The sequence below is a fragment of the Schistocerca piceifrons genome, chromosome 1 (genome assembly GCF_021461385.2).
Source record: "Schistocerca piceifrons isolate TAMUIC-IGC-003096 chromosome 1, iqSchPice1.1, whole genome shotgun sequence".
In the NCBI taxonomy this organism is placed as follows: domain Eukaryota; kingdom Metazoa; phylum Arthropoda; class Insecta; order Orthoptera; family Acrididae; genus Schistocerca; species Schistocerca piceifrons.
This window is the reverse complement of record NC_060138.1, coordinates 128,857,479-128,879,111: the sequence shown is the minus strand read 5'-3', so window position 1 is coordinate 128,879,111 and position 21,633 is coordinate 128,857,479. Positions and strand designations below refer to the sequence as shown.

General features: G+C 42.6%; 1 pseudogene; it reads left to right on the top strand.

Annotated features, from left to right (window-relative positions):
* The first annotated feature begins 1,154 nt into the window (after positions 1 to 1,154).
* LOC124727194 lies at positions 1,155 to 1,272 on the top strand (annotated as a pseudogene).
* Positions 1,273 to 21,633: the final 20,361 nt, after the last annotated feature.

The following is a 21,633-nucleotide window of genomic DNA, read 5'->3' as shown; positions in this document are numbered from 1 at the left end:
CTGGCAAGGAAAGCGTTTCTGAAGAAGAAATATTTGTTAACATCGAGTATGGATTTAAATGTCAGGAAGTCGTTTCTGAAAGTATTTGTATGGAGTGTAGCCATGTATGGTAGTGAAACGTGGACAATAAATAGTTTAGACAAGAAGAGAATTGAAGCTTTCGAAACGTGGTGCTACAGAAGAATGCTGAAGATTAGATGGGTGGATCACATAAGTAATGAGGTGGTATTGAATAGAACTGGGGAGAAGAGAAGTTTGTGGCACAACTTGACTAAAAGAAGGGATCGGTTGGTAGGACATGTTCTGAGACATCGAGGGATCACTAACTTAGTATTGGAGGGCAGCGTGGAGGTTAAAAACCGTAGAGATGAGTACACTAAGCAGATTCAGAAGGATGTAGGCTGCAGTAGGTACTGGGAGATGAAGAAGCTTGCACAGGATAGAGTAGCATGGAGAGCTGCATCAAACCAGTCTCAGGACTGAAGACCACAACAACAACATCTACATCGTTCCGTGATTTAGTCAGTTTGATCACCCGGTATATATTTATACATTAAATGTATTGAAAATATATACAGCCGATGCCACTCCAGATGTGAATTAGAGTATTTGAAGTAAATCGGTGAAGTACGTTTTGAGATTTTTGATAAAAATTTTAAACAACGACTTGTCTTTTTGTAGTAGTATAGAAGTATAGATACAAATAATTATACACCATAGACATTAAAAAAGTGAGTAGCCTATGTCTCTCAGAATGTTCGTTACAGATTCGTGTAAAAATCAAGTGTCAAACAGCAGTCAGGCGACAGGTTGGTTGGGAGCCACATTCCGACGACGGCTGCTCGCACCTCGAAGTGCTGGCCGGACCGAGCCGTGACGTCGGCGAGTTGTACGCCACGGCGACACGACGTCATATCACGACACGACACGGCAGCTTCGGCGTGACCAGCGGCAAACGGAGGTCCACAGAACAATGCTGCCCGCTGACAATAGGGGAGGCACCGTTAGGCGCGCACGATACGCCGAGGTGTCAACGCTCTGTAAACACCGCGGCTCACAGCCACAGAGCATAGGAGTAACTATGTTCTCTGCTCACAGCAGGGCGTCGTACCTGCATTTGGGACTGCAACTATTAACACCCTAACTGGGACACTGGCAACGGCCTTGCCGCAGTTGATGCACCGGTTCCCGTGAGATCACCGAAGTTAAGCGCTGTCGGGCGTGGCCGGCACTTGGATGGGTGACCATCCAGGCCGCCATGCGCTGTTGCCATTTTTCGGGGTGCACTCAGCCTCGTGATGCCAATTGAGGAGCTACTCAACCGAATAGTAGCGGCTCTGGTCAATGCAAACCATCTTAACGACTTGGAGGGCGGTGTGCTGACCACACGCCCCTCCTATCCACATCCTCACCTGAGGGTGACACGGCGGTCGGATGGTCCCGATGGGCCACTTGTGGCCTGAAGGCGGAGTGCTGGGACACGGCGAACATCTCACTGTTAACTCACAGTGATTCGTTGAGAGCCTCTAGAGAAATGTAAGCAAAAATGACATAATGGCTAGTATGGACGTTATGTCAGTTTTTACGAGGGGATCGGCACGAGACACGCTGAATCTTCTCAATGGTTTCCGCCTGAGAACATCAAGCTGCTTCGCCATGCCTTAACGGCAACTTATTTCCGGGACCGCAACGAATATAACCAGATGACAAATGGCACAGTAATGCCATACTCACGTCTCCAGCCATCGCGAACCTCTTCATGCATCAGTCTGAGGAGCAGGCGCTAAAATCTGTTAGTCTGCGTCCACCTTGCTCCCTACAGCACGTTGACCACACTTTCCTATTATGGCATCATGGTGAATACGAACTGCAGCAGTTCGTCGAACATATGAACGGTGTCCGTTAAGTTTACTGTTGAGATGGAGAGGGATAGCAAGCTTCTGTTCTTGGATGTTTTAGTTGAGAAGAAGGCAGGAGGCCGGATTGGTGATTTAGTGCACCGGAAATCTACGCAGACTGACCGGTACTTGGAAGCCAACTGTTTTCGCCGTCTTGTACACGGGAAAGCGGTGGTGAACACTTTCGTACGCAGGGACAATACTGTTTCTGACGACGACCATCTACAGTTTGAATTTCAGCATATGAAGCGTGTGCTCAGGGAAAATGATTACAGAAATGGAAATTCCTCCCTCCCGAACAGGCCATGAAGGCCCAACGGTACCGACCAGCCACCGTGTCGTCCTCAGCCCACAGGCGTCACTGGATGTGGATATGTAGGGGCATGTGGTCAGCACACTGCTCTCCCTATGTCAGTTTCCGAGACCGGAGCCGCTACTTCTCAATCAAGTAGCAATGGAGAAATAGCATAAGCATTTTCTTACGTGTTTGATTGCTTGCTAGCACAGTCTTTCGCTTTACTGGCAATGTAGTTTAATGTACCGCCGTTTATATCGAGACTTGTATCGCTACAGGTTTTTGTTTGTTTGTTTTGCTTTGAACAGTGCAGTTCGATTAAGCAGTCACTGAGGCAACTCCTTCCGCTCCTCCAGCAGAACTCGCGACTACAGCGTTCGTCTGTGAATCATTTTTACGAACTCCAAACAGGAGCGACTTATTTTCTGTTACCTGAGTGGTTACTAGTTTAAATCTTAAGTTTCTTGCGTATTTGTGTGCTCACTACACGCAGTCTAGAGTTTTAATAATTGTGTGGACCTTCGCTTAACGACTGAGAGCATTGGCATTTGTGTAGAGTTGTCAGTCCTAGCAGACAAGCAACACTGCGTGAAATAACCGCAGAAATCAAGGTTGGACGTACGACGGACGTGCGTCGAAATGTGACGTTAACGGGCTATGACAGGAGACGACTGACACGAGCGCCTTTGTTAGCAGCACTACTTCACCTGTAGCACCTCTCCTGGGCTCATGACCATACCGACTGGCCCGCTGACAATTGGAAAACCGTAGTCTGGTCAGACGAGTTCCGATTTCAGTTGTTCAGAGTCTTTGGTAGGGTTCGAGTTTGACGCAGACCCCACGATCCAATTGTCAAGAGCCAGTGCAAGTTGGTGGTGACCCCAAAATGGTGTGGGCTGTGTTTACATGAAATGGACTGGCTCATTGAATGCAAATGGTCATGTTCGGCTATTTGGAGACCACTTACAGCCATTCGTGGAGTTAATGTTCCCAACAACGATGGATTTTTCTAAGGATGACGATGTGCTACGTCACCGGGCCGCAACTGTCCCCGAATGGTGTGTAGAACATTCTTAGCAATTCGAGCAAATGATCGCCCGATCTGAATCCCATCAAACATTTAAGAATCATAATCTGGAGGTCAGTTTGTGAAGAAGATGCTGCACTGCCTACACTTTCGCAGTTATGGACGTCTATAGAGTCTACATGGTTCAGTATTTCTGCAGATGACTTCCAACTACTTACTGAGTCGATATTAGGAGGTATCTCATGACTTTAGCCACCCCAGTGTATAGCAGTGTAGAAGTCCGACGTACTAACTCAGACTTGAGATACTGCAGCTTATTCGCCCAGAACTGGAATAATCGTCTTGGCTCTATGATGTCGGAATCCAAGGCTCCGAATACGGGCACAAGCTCTATGACGTCAGAATCCAAGTCCTCGAATGCCAGAACAATGAAGCCAGCGACGAAGGATTTTTGTGCAGGTCCAGGCCTGTCTGCTGACCGTTTTGTCATGTTCTTTGGAATATGGTATTCACTCACAGGTGTATGGCCACTACGTACTGCTTCTCCTGTATCTCTCCACTTGTGCATCCATCTGACATTTTTTAAACCATTAAGTTTGGTGTTGGGCTGCCTTTAAGTTTCATTCCAGTTGGCATGTTGCTACCACCCCATAGTCCGGGACACCACGAACCAGGATTCACGCCTCTGTCAGCCAGCTGCGTTTGCGCTGAGCTGTGCAGGTCCAGATCGGACCGTGTGCACTGAGCCCCGTTCAGCCCAGAGCCGCGCCAGCGACAGCTCCGTGTAGGGAGGCACCACACTCATACTACCGGGTCCATAACGTAATGCGAAATGGTACATAGAAGTTCTGATTTCCAACACTAATGTGCTGTTTTGACGGCACTGCAGCCACAACCCACGTGACCCAAGATAAAATGAGAAACAAGAAAAATGCAGGAAGCGCGAAGATAGCTACAAGGGTCACTCCAAAAGGAATACACACTAATTTTTTAATCCATCTTTCGTTCTACATGTTTGAAAGTTTTACAGTGTGTAGATACACCCTTTAGGAACAATATTTTCATTTCTCCACATAATTTCCATCCCTCTCAACTGCTTTACGCCATCTTGGAACCAGCGCCTGTATACCCGAACGGTAAAATTCTGGACCAACCTGCTGGAGCCACTATTTGGCAGCGTGCACAAGGGAGTCATCATCTTCAAACCTTGTTCCACGAAGAGAGTCTTTCAGTTTCCCAAAGAGATGATAGTCACATGGAGCCACGTCAGGACTGTAAGGCGGGTGTTTCAGTGTTGTCCACCCGAATTTTATGATCACTTCCATGATTTTTGAGTGACATGTGGGCGTGCATTGTAGTGTAACAGCAAAACATCCTGCTTTTTCCGTTGTGGTCGAACATGACTCAGTCGAGCTTGAAGTTTCTTCAGTGTCGCCATATATGCATCAGAATTTATGGTGGTTCCTCTTGGCATGATGTCCACAAGCAAGAGTCCTTCGCAATCGAAAAACACCGTAGCCATAACTTTTGCAGTAGAAGGTGTGGTTTTGAATTTTTTTTTCTTGGGTGAATTTGCATGACGCCACTCCATTGATTGCCTCTTCGTCTCTGGTGAAAAATGATGGGTCCATGTTTCATCACCTGTCACAATTCTTCCAAGAAATTCATCTCCACCATTCTCGTACTGTTCCAAAAGTTCACTGCGTACCGTTTTTCTTGCTTCTTTGTGAGGCGCTGTCAACATCCTGGGAACCCACCTGGCACAAAACTTTTTTAACGCCAACACTTTCAGTATTCTGCAAACACTTCCTTCCCCTATCCCAACGTAGCGTGACAATTCGTTCACTGTGAAGCGTCTGTCAACAGTCACCAATTCGTTAACCCTCTGCACATTGTCTGGAGTGTGTGCAGTACGAGGCCTGCCGCTGCGAGGACAATCCTCAATACTGCCGTGCCTGGTTTCATCACGTAACCTGTTTGCCCACCGACTAACTGTACTGCGATCGACAGCAGCATCTCCATACACCTCTTTCAACCCCTTGTGGATGTTTCCGACTGTCTCGTTTTCACAGCACAGAAATTCTATGACAGCACACTGCTTTTGACGAACGTCAAGTGTAGCAGCCATCTTGAAGACAAGCTATGATGGCGCCACTCACGGGAACAGGTTGAACTAAGATTGAAAACAAGGATGTATCTACACACTGTAAAACGTTCACACGTGCAGAATGAAAACCCTATTTTTACAAAAATAGTGTGCATTTCTATTAGAGTGACCCTTATAATAACGCAAACTAAAAGAAAACATGAGAGGCTGGTTTGTCCTGATTGCTGGCACTTGGTTAGAAGATCTGAAGTGATAAAAAAAATTGTTTCTAGAGAAATCCACCCCAAATATAAGTGTGGAATATATAGCATATTCTTACCGACAGTAATACAGTATACCATCCCAGTATGGCCGTTTTTTTTCATTATTGTAATTTCATGCCCCTGCCGCACATGGGCACGGGAGGGCTGGCAGTGGCACAGTCCACTGCTCTTCAGCCAAACGGCTTTATAACATAGAGAAAGGGAGATTCTTACATAGAAAGGGGGATAAGAAAGGGGAGCCGGCTGCGGTGGCTGTGCGGTTCTAGCCGCTTCAGTCCGGAACCACAAGACTGCTAAGGTTGCAGGTTCGAATCCTGCCTCGGGCATGGATGTGTGTGATGTCCTTAGGTTAGTTAGGTTTAAGTAGTTCTAAGTTCTAGGGGACTGATGACCTCTGATGTTAAGTCCCATAGTGCGCAGAGCCATTTGAACCATTTTGAAGAAAGGGGACCTAAAAACACTGAAAATGGAGATAAGGGGAGTTAAAATACACACTGATATGGAGACATGCACTGGGGGACAGTTAAAAGCTGACATAAAATTAAAACAACTGAAGCGCACTGAAAAAACACTTGAGGCAAAAACAACGTGAAAGGCGGCCACAGTATAAAAAGCACATGAACAAGCATAGACTACAGACAAGTTGAGCACACAATTAAAACCACTAGATGACACTGTATAATGGCACCGAACACAGCACAAATGCAGCACACTGGGAGGACCTGCTGCAGAGGGGGGGGGGGGGGGGGGTGGACGAGGGAGAAGAGAAAAGGAGGCAAGAAGGAAGGAGAGAAAGGGCCATGAGGTAGGGGGCACGCCAAAGGCGGGCTCGGGAGGGAAGGGAGGAGGAACATGGCCAGGTTACAGTTGGAAGGAAGGGTAGATGTCATGGCGAAGTTCAACATCTGCTGGAAATTGCCCTGATGAAGGAGATGGAGGGTGTGGAGGTGGAGAGAGGGAGAGATACAGGGCAATGGGCAGGGGTGGAGAAGAGGGAGGAAATCAGGAGGTGGGGGGGGGGGGGAGGACCAAGCCTGTGGATAATGTAAAGCATGCGGAGATGTTGGAGTTAAAGGAGGAGGTGGGGGAATGGTATGAGGTCACACAGGAGTTGTGTGGGGGAAGAAATGCAGATATGGAAGGCAAGGCGGAGCACGTGGTGTTTGAGGATTTGGAAGGCCTTGTAAAAGCGGTGAGGGGGGGGGGGGACGGAGATCTAGGCAATGCTGGCAAAACAGAGGATAGGACGGATGAGGGATTTGTAGGTGTGGTGGATGGTGGAAGGATGCAGTCCTTATGTCCGGCCAGACAGGAGTTTCAGGAGGTGGAGGTCAGAATGGGCTTTCTGCTGGTGCGGCCAAGGTATCTCAGGGTGGGGGTGAGCTTGATGGGACGACCATAAATGGTGAGGTAGAAATCGTGGAGACAGAAGGAGTGGGTGGTGCAGCCTGATTGCCTGGGTTTTGGAGGGGCTGATACGAAAGAACCACTAGTTACACCAAGTGATGAACTGATCAAGGTTGGTTTGAAGCGTGCATTGTGACTGTTGAAAGGTAGGATAGAGAGAAAGGAAGGCGGTGTCATCGTACAGCCGTACACTTACCGTTCTTATAAGCAACTGCCATGTATTAAATAGAAAAAATGGCTCTGAGCACTATGAGACTTAACATCTGAGGTCATCAGTCCCCTAGAACTCAGAACAACTTAAACCTAACTAACCTAAGGACATCTCACACATCCACGTCCGAGGCAGAATTCGAACCTGCGACTGCAGCGGTCGCGCGGATCCAGACTGAAGCGCCTAGAACCGCTCGGGAATTGAACTCAAAAAACAGTTACCAGTGCCAGACGCTAGATGACAGCATATCCTGTCGACATAGTCCAGAGATTGCACGCGAATAGAACCCTCACTCATCCACGTAACGAAGTAGCATGACGTTACCGGCATTGTGGAGCCTTTAAAAACAAGGTACAGCACGGAGTGCGAGCGGTCGGCGCCCATTTAAGTTGGTGCTGCCAGCCAGCAGCGGTTTACGGTACGTTTCATATGCGATGCATAAAGACTTGCAGAGCATAATGACGTCACAAGTTTCTACTGGATTTCTAACAAGGAACCCCTTGAGGATATACTGACTGCTTTGAGATGGTCTCTACTTTGACGGTTTAATACTGCTAACGTAAGAGTTATCCACATCTTATACAAAAAAAACCTCACGGCGCTGTAATAGTAACAGTAGGGTTGTTGGGGTAAAGTGGTGAATTACCGCTTGGTTACAATTCGTCCCAACAGCCATACTCACAAGGAAACCCTTAAGTGCGAGGTCGCAAAACGCCCATGATGTTTACGGCATTGGGCGGCCGACGCATTGTCTACCATGCAACACAATATTGGGTGCTAATGGCAGTAGGTGAAGAAACTGGAGGTATCCAGTGGTGAGCACAGCATAAGGCTAAGAGTGCAGATGATCTGCTTGGTCGACCAGTAGTGGTGTTGATATAGAGCAGAGCAATGGCAACGATAAACAAAGCAGACACTGTGTTCTATCTACAACAGGTCGACATTTCGTCAGAATGGAACCCAAGAAATTTCGCAGTGAGATGAAATATTAGCGCTCTGCAAGATGGGCCAGTGGAATGTGTGGTGTCGTATACGCTCGACTGTGCAGACAATGTACATGACGAGTACAGTGATGACGATACATGCTTAACAAGTGAAAGTGACACAGATGTCGAGCCATGTAGTTCATCATCCTTGTCGGACAGGGAGCAACAAATCTCGTCTCCAGTGAAATGTAGTACAGAGCAATCATTGTCCAAGGAGCGGGTACTAAACATAATTACGTACGTCACATATCGTCCGCGGCGTAGTAATAAAAGCTATAAATAGACTCCGAAAAAGTCCGCAGCTGTATGACTGTAGCGCGTAAGAAAAGGTACGGATGTTCAAAGAGGACTAGGCGCACATGTTACAAAAAAAAAAATGGTTCAAATGGCTCTGAGCACTATGGGACTCAACTGCTGAGGTCATTAGTCCCCTAGAACTTAGAACTAGTTAAACCTAACTAACCTAAGGACATCACAAACATCCATGCCCGAGGCAGGATTCGAACCTGCGACCGTAGCGGTCTTGCAGTTCCAGACTGCAGCGCCTTTAACCGCACGGCCACTTCGGCCGGCGCACATGTTACAGAAACTGGTGTCTGCACGTTTCGAGGATGCACGATACAATTTACAGGATAGTGACCTCTCATGTTATGCATATCAAATTACGCGTGACATAGATTACAGCTATTTCAAGGGAAGCAGTGTATGGTTGCATAACTTCAAACAGTGCTACAGAATTGGAATACGTAAGATAACGAAATCTGAAACAAAGAGTCAACTTTACGATGCACAGCAAACTACAGAATCGGCCCGAAAATTTGCAGATGATTGCAGATGAAAATTGTGTTCATCTCCGATCAATCGGGATTTGAAGAGGAAGTGCATATGAAAGGAATCCTGGAAATTAGAGGTACCAAGAGAGTTGTATCAAGATCAACTAACATCAATGCGTTAACGCATTTGCATACAATTACAGCCACTGTTAATCCGGATGGTAAACTGGCTGGAAAGTTATTTATTGCGCTGCATCAAGTTGTATGTACTCTGCTCTGCCTTTCACGTGTCCGTGATCTTGCAAGGGCAGTACGGAATATCTACGTCACAGCAAGGAAGAGGGGAAAATGGGCGTCAGGGAACTACAACTACGGTATGAGCACTGCTTTTAGCCAATAGCAGGACAAAATAACTTGCTTTTGTTTGATTTCTGGTCTGCGTATAAAAATCCTACACCCGCTAGCTAAATGGTATAGTCTCTACATAAGTGAGAAAGCATGTCACTGAATTTTCACGTCAGTTTTACAATACTGAATTTTTCTGTGGTGGTCCACCTCTTTTTTCAGTGTTGCAGTTCTAAAGCTGGTGATTGGTTCAAAGGGGTGGAAAAGGGGTGGAATACATACTGTAGTTATTCTGTCTCCAGAAAGGGCACAAGATATTTTCCAAAACTGAACAGCCGATTAGCCCCAGCGATACGGACCTTACGCAACACATCAACTTCATGATACATCATTTTTCATTTCTGCTGTAATTTCAAACTGGAAGAACGGGTGTAGCTTTGACTTATGGTAATACTAAACATTGAACTATCACATTAAGATGCTCCTATTTCTGCTAGAGATCCAAAACCACCTCAAGTAGGAAAGTTCCACACACATTATGACGAATAGTGCTGGTAGTAATTAACGCCTTGTCAATGTTTCCAAGAAATCTAAATTTTCCATTGGCTTCTCCTGTACTCTGGAAAGCCAAATGGTTTGGTATGTTTTATGCAAAGTATAATAACATCAATCGTCCGCAACGGATTTCTGTGTCGGACTTCGAAACATCGAGAACAAAGCGATATCGTTTCTACACAAAATAAGAAAATATATGAGATTTACCGTCAGACATGACTATGAGATGAAGAGAGACAGCGTCAAGGTTGCAAACCATTTCTCCTACGTGATGCTGACAATGCGATTACAGCTAACTTAAGAAATGACACACCAGACCATTCTCCTCTTCGTCATGCCGTACTGCGGGCGACCATCAGATTGGTATCCAGCCACTGTCTGGGGTGTCTAGGGACACGTCTACGGCATGGAATCTCATTGACTGGAGTAGAATTGCCTTCAGTGAGTAGTGCCTCTTTGAACTGAGCCCCCTTAACCTGCAGCCGGCCGCTGTGGCCGAGCGGTTCTAGGCGCTTCAGTCCGAAACCGCGCTGCTGCTGCGGTCGCAGGTTCGAATCCTGCCTCGGGCATGGACGTGTGTGATGTCCTTAGGTTAGTTAGGTTTAAGTATTTTTAAGTGATGAGCTCAGGTGTTAAGTCCCATAGTGCTTAGAGCCATATGAACCATTTGAACCCATATCCTGCGAAGATATGTCTGGCGACGCCCCACACTAAGGTGGGATACCAACTGGACTGTCAACCGTCATGAGTAAGCCCTCCTGGACTTATATTTCAGCAACATAATGCCCGCCCACACGCAGCATGTGTTTCTACTGCTTGTCTTCGAGCTTACCAATCCCTTCCTTGGCCAACACGGTCGCCGGAGCTCTTCCCAGTTGAGAACGCTTGGAGTATCGTGGGCAGGGCCCTCTAAACTGTTCAGGATTTCGACGATCTAACGCGTCAGCTGGATAGAACCTGACACGACATTGTTTAGGAGAACATCCAACAACCCTGTCAATCAACGCCAAACTGCTCACATAAGAGGCAGAGATAGACCAATGCTTTATTGACTTGGTCAATTTGTGAAGCTCGTTCTCTTGAATAAATCTCCCAGTTTCTCTGAACCATTTGTTTGTGCGTACATGTACATCACATCTACTGATTTCCGCCCCAGTCAAGTAATTCCTTAGTGGTATGACCTTTTTTGTTGTTGTCTTGAAGTGTATTTCACGGTTTTCCCAATGTGTCCAACTAATGGTGGCTACGACTTGGCCCGCTTCAGAAACCCTGTGTTGTTGTGAACTGCGTCACGTCGGGCAAAATTGTTTACTCTCAAAGGATATTAATCATGGACATTTTAAAAAATCTATGCAGCGGAAACGGCACGGACGTACCTAGACGGGATAGGCCTGGCCAATACCCCCGAGAAACAATGTGCCACCGGGAAGAAAAAAAAAAAATTGCAAAATTTAAATGGGGCGAAAATGTGTAAACATTAGTGACATCAATTAAGAGAAGTCTTTCTCCATGTTAAAATTATCAAAAATCTTTTGGCAATCATTCTGACGCAAAGATATGCGAATCATTTTCAATGTCAAGGGTCCTTTGCTGTCAGACCCGGAAGATCAGCTGAATGGAATGGACAGTGTCTCGAAAGGAGGATATAAGATGAACATTAACAAAAGCAAAACGAGGATATTGGTATGTAGTCGAATTAAATCGGGTGATGCTGAGGGAATTAGATTAGGAAATGAGACGCTTAAAGTAGTAAATGAGTTTTGCTATTTGGGGAGCAAAATAACTGATGATGGTCGAAGTAGAGAGGATATAAAATGTAGACTGGCAATGGCAACATAAGCGTTTCTGAAGAAGAGAAATTTGTTAACATCGAGTATAGATTTAAGTGCCAGGAAGTCGTTTCTGAAAGTATTTGTATGGAGTGTAGCTATGTATGGAAGTGAAACGTGGACGATAAATAGTTTAGACAAGATGAGAATAGAAGCCTTCGAAATGTGGTGCTACAGAAGAATGCTGAAGATTAGATGGGTAGATCACATAATTAATGAGGAGGTATTGAATAGAATTGAGGAGAAGAGAAATTTGTGTCACAGCTTGATTAGAAGAAGGGATCGCTTGGTAGGACATATTCTGAGGCATCAAGGTATCAATTTAGTACTGGAGGGCAGCGTGGAGGGTAAAAATCGTAGAGGGAGACCAAGATATGAATACACTAAACAGATTCAAAAGGATGTAGGTTTCAGTAGGTACTGGGAGATGAAGAAGCTTGCACAGGATAGAGTAGCATGGAGAGCTGCATCAAACCAGTCCCTGGACTGAAGACTACAACAACAACAACATCAGTGTCAAAGGTCATTGATCACTAGGATAGGAACAATAGTTAACTGGATATATGGAACGAAAGTGGCTAGCTGCAATAGCTCCAGCCAAGGCTGTGATGGAGCATCGTCATGAGTGGAGCATACAGTGGTGTGCGAAAACGAAGCAAGTCACAATTTAGATTTAGTCATTAAAGGCTCTGTAAAGGTTCAGAGGCAAATCAAGAAACAGCTTTTTTTTTCTAAACAGTTGAGAATACGTACAAATTTTCTGACCAGCCACTTCTTCTGTAAGGAGTTGAAAGATAACGCCCGAGAAACCAAATCCAGTGCATTGGGCTGGCAGACAAGAAACCATCTACTATACATTTCAAGACAGATGCATTCATGTTCTTAAGGCTCTGATAAACATGATTAAAAAGAGTCAGAACGTAACTAATGAAGAGTTGCAATACACACTAAAAAAAGTAATCTTATCCTTTAAAGGCTGAATGTAAACCATTGGAAAGAATTAATACAGCGTCTGAGCGTATGGGCGATGCAGCGGCATGTGATATCTTAGGAACGTCGCTGTTAGAAATAAAGGAAAGTTGATTAGTGTTTAACACTCCGTCGACGACGAGATCATTAGAGAGAGAGAGAGAAGTATCAAGGGTAAGGGGAGGAGGAGTAAGGAAATCGGTCGCAACGTTTCAAAGGAATCATCGCAGGCTCAAGTGATTTGGGGAGAAACCACGGAAGACTTCAGTCTTTACGGGCGGGCTAGGATTTGAATCGTGTCCTTTCGCATGTGAGTTCAGGTCTTACCAGAACGACATATCACTACTATCAAAGAATCAGATGACAGACTACTTAATGAACCTTTCAGTATCTGTGGAAGATAAGCCATTGAGTGTAGCCTGTCTAGGATACGAACTGAATCTGTAGAGAGCAGTTCGGCGAACATAAGGAGGACGACAGACTGACAGAGACAGTAACTGGGCTTAAACCAATAGCTTTTTGTCCAATGATTCACAATGTTTATTCGCAACTCAACAACTGAATTTGAGGACCGAAATGTATTATAGAGGCGCACGTAACGGTATAAGCTTTTTTCATACCTACCACCTGTGACGAATTTGTTTAAAATGAAGAGCTTACCTTTTTGAATGACATTTTCTCATATGATTTCTCTTCTGTTTCCAGTACACCTAGTGTTGATAGAATTTTATTTAAAACCATCTTGATGTATCTAACAGAATCTACAGCCGTTGCCAAAGCTATTCGTTCTTTTCTCAAGATACAAATATTAATAAGCGCTTACATGCTGCAACGAGCTAGGAATGGTGGTGTGTGTAGTCACACGCTTGGTCGCCTGAAGACAAAGGTTAATGGAAACTTTAAAAAATCTTAGCCGGGTTCGGTGGCCGAGCGGTTCTAGGCGCTTCAGTCAGGAACCGCGCGACTGCTACGGTCGCAGGTTCGAATCCTGCCTCGGGCATGGATGTGTGTGATGTCCTTAGGTTAGTTAGGTTTAAGTAGTTCTGAGTTCTAGGGGATGATGACCGCAGACGTTAAGCCTCATAGCGCTCAGAGACATTTGAGCCATTTTTTAAAAAAATCTTAACTGGAAGAAATCAGAACAGTACATTGTAAGTATCTCAAGAACGTTGTAAGAGGTCCATGATTAAGGAATTTGTTGCTAGCGCACTCGAGCAGATGTAATTTCGATGGATTGCTCGCGCTGCCTGCGATATGTAAGCTATAAGAGAATCTCAGACCAGAGAGCAGTGTTGTCAGCAGTAAGAACTGTGTAGCAGTAGGAGTAAGTAGTTGCTAACGAGCAGTCGTGTGTATCGAGTTGGCTGGGCCGGTTGTGGGGAGCGATGGCGGTGCCTAAGCGTTGTAGTATAGGGTAAAAGCAGCCTCGCGCATATGTAGTACTGTTATATCAAGTCCCACGTAAATGTTTAAAAAAAATCTCTTAATAATAATCTTTCTCATAAAAAGTAACCTTTGACAATAATTCATTTCAATTTTAAGAATTTACTAATTTCTCCAATCCTTGGTTATCCCGATTATTGCAAAGAAAAATCAGTTGTTCTTTTATACATGACAAATCTATCGGCCAGCATTTGACTCGGCTGTGCCAGAAAAACTTCGTATAGGATCAGATATATATTGCGTTATCCGGCGAACTTATTGAGGTAAGAATTTTCAATTTATTCATTGTGATCTTTCAGGGCCATGACGCAGCACTGCTGACGTCCAAAATTTACCAGTTTAAATTTACAGTCATTTATTGAAAGGTTGTAAGTGAGCCACAATTTTATTGAGAAGTTAGTCACATGGTATTATTGGTAGGTTACGGAATTTATCTGTTGGGAGCTTACACTGAATGTGAATGATATAACTAATTATATTTTTACTGTTGGGAGGTTTAGGAATTCTTATGTGGGGCGGTTACACTTGGCGACAACCGGCCAGGATCGTATTTTTGTGAATTTCTGATAAGTAGTCAGTTATAAATCTGCTCTTATTTACCTAATATTAAATGTAGTTTGCATCTGGCGCAACTCATTTTCTAACTTGTCACTCTTTCTTTCACAGATCATCGACAATTTTTTGCTCATTATTGTTATTGTATTTGTTTCATTTTTGCTTTGTATTTGTTTGATTTTGTGGCTTAACTTTGACTTGTGAAAATGCCGCGAAAAACTGCTAACAGTACATCGCGATGCGCAATGAGTGAGAAAACCGACTCGAATAATTTGACCGATAATACTAGCGACACTCTGTGTCATAATGATAATCCTCTAATTACAGATAATCAGTGCGTACCGACCACTAGTAATTATTTTAATCCTAATGATGAGCAAACAAATTCAATTGTGTCCACTGTAAATTTAACGACAATTGATGACGTGGCACGTTCCGTTACAATGAACGCGGCCCATTTTGAAACACCTGATTTGCAAAATTTACACAGTTTCTAACGAAGGTGAACAATATACACAAAACACGTCAGATTTATTTGATTCCGATGTAGTGACCCACAGTACACATCCAATTGGCAAACCTTTTCAAGAATCAGAGAATGACCCAATGGTTACACAAAACGTGACAAATGCAGATACACCATCACACAGCACAGAGAATACAGCAGCTAATTTTGGCATGGATCAAGTTATGGCATTATTGCTACAACTTAATGAAAATCTCAAACAACAACTTAGTGAAAATCTCAAACAGTCGAATGAAAAACAAGACAACAATTACAAACAACTTAATGAAAAACTAGACAACAATTTCAAACAGTCGAATGAAAACCACGACTTGACACCTCTATTGAACAGCTTACCGAACAGATTACAGCCGTTGCGGAGCAATGTAATGATACTAAAGAAGAATTACGTGAGGAAATTAAGGCTTGTGCTAGGAACAGTAGTGAAGAAATTAGATCTGTTGCACAAGAATTAAGTAATACACATGCAGCCACAACGAAATTATTTAGAGATGAAATTAGTGCAGTCGCTAAACAATGTTCTGAAAAACGCAACACAGTACGCAACGAATTTAAATTAATGTCATCAGAACTTTCACGCACACTGGATGCGAAAGTAGATACGAAATTTGAACAACAAAACAGCCAAATTGACGTACGTTTTAATCACCACCCAAAACAGTGAAACGCGTTACCGTAAATTTATACAGGAACAGAACAAAGTAAAGAAACAAGTCATGGAAACAATTATTGCACTGAGACAGGAAGATAAGCGTAAATTGTTTACGAAAGCAAAGACATACGTAGATAACAACATTGCTGCAGTATCAGACGAAATCAATAATATCAAACAGTTGAACACCGAACTGCATGAAGAAAACTCTGATGTTAAAACAAAAACAGACACGCACACAGTAAACTTTCAGACAGTGAGCAGCAGACTTGAACAATTGGAATTAACACAGGATCCTGATGCCATTAAAGCAGACCTTAAGAAATTGAACAAAACCACCCGTAAAATCCAAAACAAAATTAATGTTTGTGACACTAAAAATGCCGGTAAGGTAAAAGCACTGACTTAAAAATTTGATGAATTGGCCAGTCGTATTGACGTTATCGAATATAACAATGACACCAAATCAGACGATATGTCACCAATTTCTTTCAATCAAACACCCGAATTCCAAAATTTACAGCAAACAATCAGTGAGATAAGTTCGTCCAATAATACATTGCGTAGAAAAGTGTCGTCTTTACATCAAGAAGTGACAGAAATGAAAAATCTTTCAGCCTCTATCACGTCACAGCATACGCCACATTGTGAACATTTGTCACATTCACACAGCCAGTTTAATTTAGGTAATTTACAGAGAGTACGCGACTTAGATTCCGAACAGACACAGACAAACAGATTATCATACAATCCTGAACCTGTTCAGACATACAGAGACGATAATATTGATTACAAGCACTGTCTATCCGTTAGGAAATTTAAGAATGACAGAAAACAGATTCACGTTTGGGCTGGGTACAACAATATGCTTTTGAATTTTCACCGGCATTGCCTGTAATCCAGAAATTAAAATTTATTTGCAGCGCATAAGAGACCTCAGGGGATTCATTACACGTCGATGAATATGTGCCGTAGCGTGCACAGGGCCCCGAGCTGTAGCAGTGCTATTTTCTCTTTAGTTTTCTGCACTGCTGCCTTCTCTTTTACTATCCTTTATATCTATCAAAAGAGCCCTTCAACTATCGATCTATCTAGGATCAAGGATGAGTAAAGAAAAACTGATATGAGAAGTTTTACCGAAAGTGACAGTTTTCATCAGACACTCCCGAAATGACAAGAAATACCAGTATAATTTAAATAACCAGACAAAATTTTAATCATCAGTATGTACAAAATTTTCAGCAATCGCAAACATATTTTGGCAACAATAGAGGGTTTTCACCACAACAGCAACAAAACCAGCCGGTTAGCATACCTAACCAACAATATAGTCTGCAAGGTCAACCAAGCTTTAATGTTTCGCCGCCTACACATGTAGCGTCGGCTCCACCAAATAGTAATGCACCGCAACAAGGAAATCAGTACGTACAGAAAACACATCATTTCAACTCCTATCGCAACGCGCCGTACAGCAGTGACTATCATGACAGACGTAAAAGTAATGAGCACCATTTTCAGCGTACATTTAATAACAGTAGGTCTTACCAGCACCAGAATCATCCGCAACAACAGATTATCATGAATGAACCAGACAGTAGGTATCATCCCGAACCTAATGCGTCAGGACGAAATAGCAGAACAGTACAAATAGTTGAAATGCTACAGCATCCTCCCGCAAATAACAGCACGTCAGAAAGAATTTGACTAGATACAGTACAGGTTGCATCTTCCAACAACGTAAGCGCTACTTTTGACAGGCAGAATGTTGTTCACGAAAATGTTATTACTTTTGACGACATCCGAGACACTCTTTTTCATGAAAAACCAGTTATTCAAAAAACCATTTCCCACCCTGCCATTGAAGTAAAGATTGGATCATCCACATTTTCAGCAATAATCGATTCTGGATTACCTATGTCAGTTATAAATGAGGAAACTTTCAACGAATGTAACAAAGAGAATACCTATCCTACGCTAAAATTAGACAAAATTAAAGTAAAAAGAGCAGTATCTAGTAAAGGAGAAGATGTAAAATTACATACACACCTATCATTTTGTATTGCAGGTCATACGTTTCATTCAAATTTTTGGATTGTTCCCTTATTGACGACAGGCGTTATTTTAGGTACGAATTTTCTGGCACAACAAGACGCAATTATTGACTTTCAAAACTCCTATTTAATGTTAAAGGATGAAAATGTACAACTGGCTTTAGAATTTCAGCACTCTTTATCTGCAGAAGAACAAACAATTAATCGTACAGAGGTCATTTCTGCATCACGTAACATAGACTGTCATTTGACATTGTTCACAGATACGTACGTACACAACTATAATACTCCAGACGAAGCCGACTATGACGTTATACAGATGATTACTGATAAAATTAAACAGAGCAGTGCAAATACAGACGACGAACGTTCAGAGCTACGCAAAATTCTTTTAGAGCATGCTCCAGTTTTTGACAATGTCCCAGGTACTATGTCCGGATTTATGTATGAATTTCAAGTTAAGCAGCACGACACGTTTAAAGCCAAACATTATCCCATTCCGTATATTCACACAGAATAAGTTAAGAAAGAATTGCAAGCTATGCTTGACCAAGGAATTATTGAACCGACAGTTAGTCCCTACATAAACCCACTCCATATTGTTAAGAAAAAGGATGGTTCACACCTCGTTCTTGATTCGCGTCATGTCAACGACATTATTATTAATGAAACAGATCGCCCACAGACACTAGAAGAACTTTTACAGAAATTTCATGGTACTGCTATTTATTCCACATTAGATTTGAAATCGGGATTTTGGCAGATTCAGCTCCATCCGAATTGCAGAAAGTACACAGCATTTCTCTGTTTTGGTGACTGTTATCAATTTTGCAAATTACCGTTCGGTTTAACAATTTCTTCAGCAGCATTTATTCGCGGTTTGAATAGTATACTTCCGACAGAACTTTAAGACAGAATCACAACTTATGCAGACGACATCCTTATTGCAGAAGCTAACTGGTCTGAACACAATCTGATTCTAGAACAACTGTTGCAAACTTTTCGTGCACAAGGACTGACAGTTAATCTTAGCAAATCACACTGTGGCAAAACTTCTATAAAATTTCTTGGACATGTAATTTCAGCAGAAGGCATTGCCCCTGACCCGGAAAAACTTCAAGCTTTACGTGACATTACTGTTCCAACGACGAAGAAACATCTACGCAGCTTTTTGGGATTAATTAACTTTTTTCATAAATTTATTCATTACTCTGCTTTAGACACCCCTAGATTATGCCAGTTGACGGGTAAAAACGCTATTTGGTCCTGGTATAGCCAAGCACAGTCTGAATTTGTCAATCTGAAACAAGCTTTGTTGAACGCACCACTTTTATCACACCCAGATCCTACCAGAAATTTTTCTATTGCTACCGACAGTTCTAACACCGCTTTAGGAGTACACATTTTTCAGGAAATTGAAGAAGGCGGTACTACAGTAATTAAAAACATCGCTTTTGCAAGTCGCATTCTGTCACCAGCTGAACGCAATTATTCTGTTACAGAGCTTCAAACATTATGTGTTGTGTGGGCATTTACCAGATTTAGGCATTTTCTTTATGGAAGACATACTACCGTGTACACAGATCATAGAGTTATTCAGTTTTTTCTTTCCGCTAAATTTACACCTGACAGATTGAGCAGATTGAAACTTTATTTACCGGAATTTAATTTTGCAATTGTTCACATTCCCGGTACACAAAATGTTGTAGCAGACGTGCTATCCCGTTCTCTCAGCAACAATCAGCAAGACACCGCAACCAACTTCTGGCAAGCAAATTCTAGCGTTATGTATATTCAACGAGTTGCATTTGAAAATTTCACTTCGTCGTCATTACGAGACATAGCACAAGAGCAGAGCAAAGACAACGTATGGAAAGAAATTAAACACCTTTGGCAAGATAGGAATAATGTTATCATTAGAAACCATTATACTGTACGCAATAATATTCTGTTTCGCCGCTCTCACCCTGACAGCAACAACTGGTTATTATGTATTCCTGACGAACTTGTTAACAAATTAATTTGGTATACTCATTTAAGTTACGCACATTACGGAGCCAGAAAATGTTTTCTTATTCTGAGACAGAACTGTTATTTTGCCAACAGGGAGAAACGTATTCGACGAGTTTTAGCGTCATGTAAAATCTGCCAGAAAGCTAAATCAGACACGACTTCACATATTCCTCCGTTACATCCCATTGTACCCGTTAAATTAAGACACATGGCCGCTGTAGACATTTTTGGTCCGATTCCCAGAACTAATAGAGGTTTTTGCTACATCTTTGTCGCTGTTGAACTCACTTCGAAATTTGTTACCTTCACTCCGATACGCAAGGCCACTGCGAAATCTGTTTCGAATGCATTTGTAAAACATTTTCTGTTTCATGTAGGGCATGTATTGAAAGTAATTTCCGACAATGGACAACAGTTTCGATTTGCTATATGGACACGCATGTTACGAGCAAGAAACATTTCTCCGATCTATATATCCAGGTACCACGCTTCTTCGAATCCTTCTGAACGACTAATGAAAGAAATTGGTAAACTATGTGGAATATACTGCCATAAAAGACATATTGATTGGGATACAAACATACTCTCATACCAGGATGTAATTAACTCCATACCAAATGAATCTACTATGCTATCTCCGACTGTTCTATTGAAAAATGTTGAACCACCTAACAAAATTAAAGAATTAGTATCTTTTCCTACATCTCGTCGACTACGCCACCATGAAATAATTGACATTGCGCTCAACAACATCAAACGTGCCGCAGTGAACTGGAGAAGACAGCAAAAACAGGTTTGCACATGCCATGACTTTCACATAGGACAGAAGATATTAGTACGCACACACTATTTATCCAACAGAGAAAAGAGTAGATGCATTAAATTTGAGCTTCTATACGCAGGTCCATATAGAATTCGCAGCATTCCTCACTCCAATGTAGTACATGCCGAAACTTTGAGAACCAGAAAAAGCAAAGGCAATCACCATGTCTCCAATATTAAACCCTTTATTGAATGAACGTACTTTATGATTTATCACACTGTAATATCATTTCCAGATATGACCACTTACTGCTGATGATTATATTTTTTCTTGGCAAGTGCCCGGCAAGGTAAGGTTAGCAGGTCGCTTTTCTTGTCGTTACACATCAGACCGTGCACGTTTTTTCATTTTGTAGTGAATGTATGATTGTTTCCCTATCCAAAGTAGAATTTTTGTCTGTATGCACTACGAAACCTTTAAGATATAACAAACACCAGTTGACTTTGACATTTTTTTCCTTATGATGTCCCAATATCTTGACTATTCTACATATTTTGCTCCTGCATTATGAGACTGTGTGTACATTTTTTGCACTTGAAACGTCTCTATGTTATTTACTTAATAAGTTTTCTGTCATGCTATGCTGTATGCTTAGTCATATCACTAGAAACAAGTTTTTATTTAATTGGTATATGATTTAAATGCAAGATATCAATCCATATTCATCGTTTTCAGAAAGCAATGACGTGTAAAAGAAATAAATTAAAGAAACCACAGTGGTTTACTATGAAATGGGAATTTCACCTTCGGAATGAACGAAAGAAAACGCAATAACTTGTCAGGAAGAGTAAATGGATCAGAATTAACAAGCATTAACGAGAATATACTACGCACATCGTATGATAGCAGTCTTGACTAATTATTTTTCTTTCAGAATACGAGGCGATTATTGCAGGCTGTCAGAC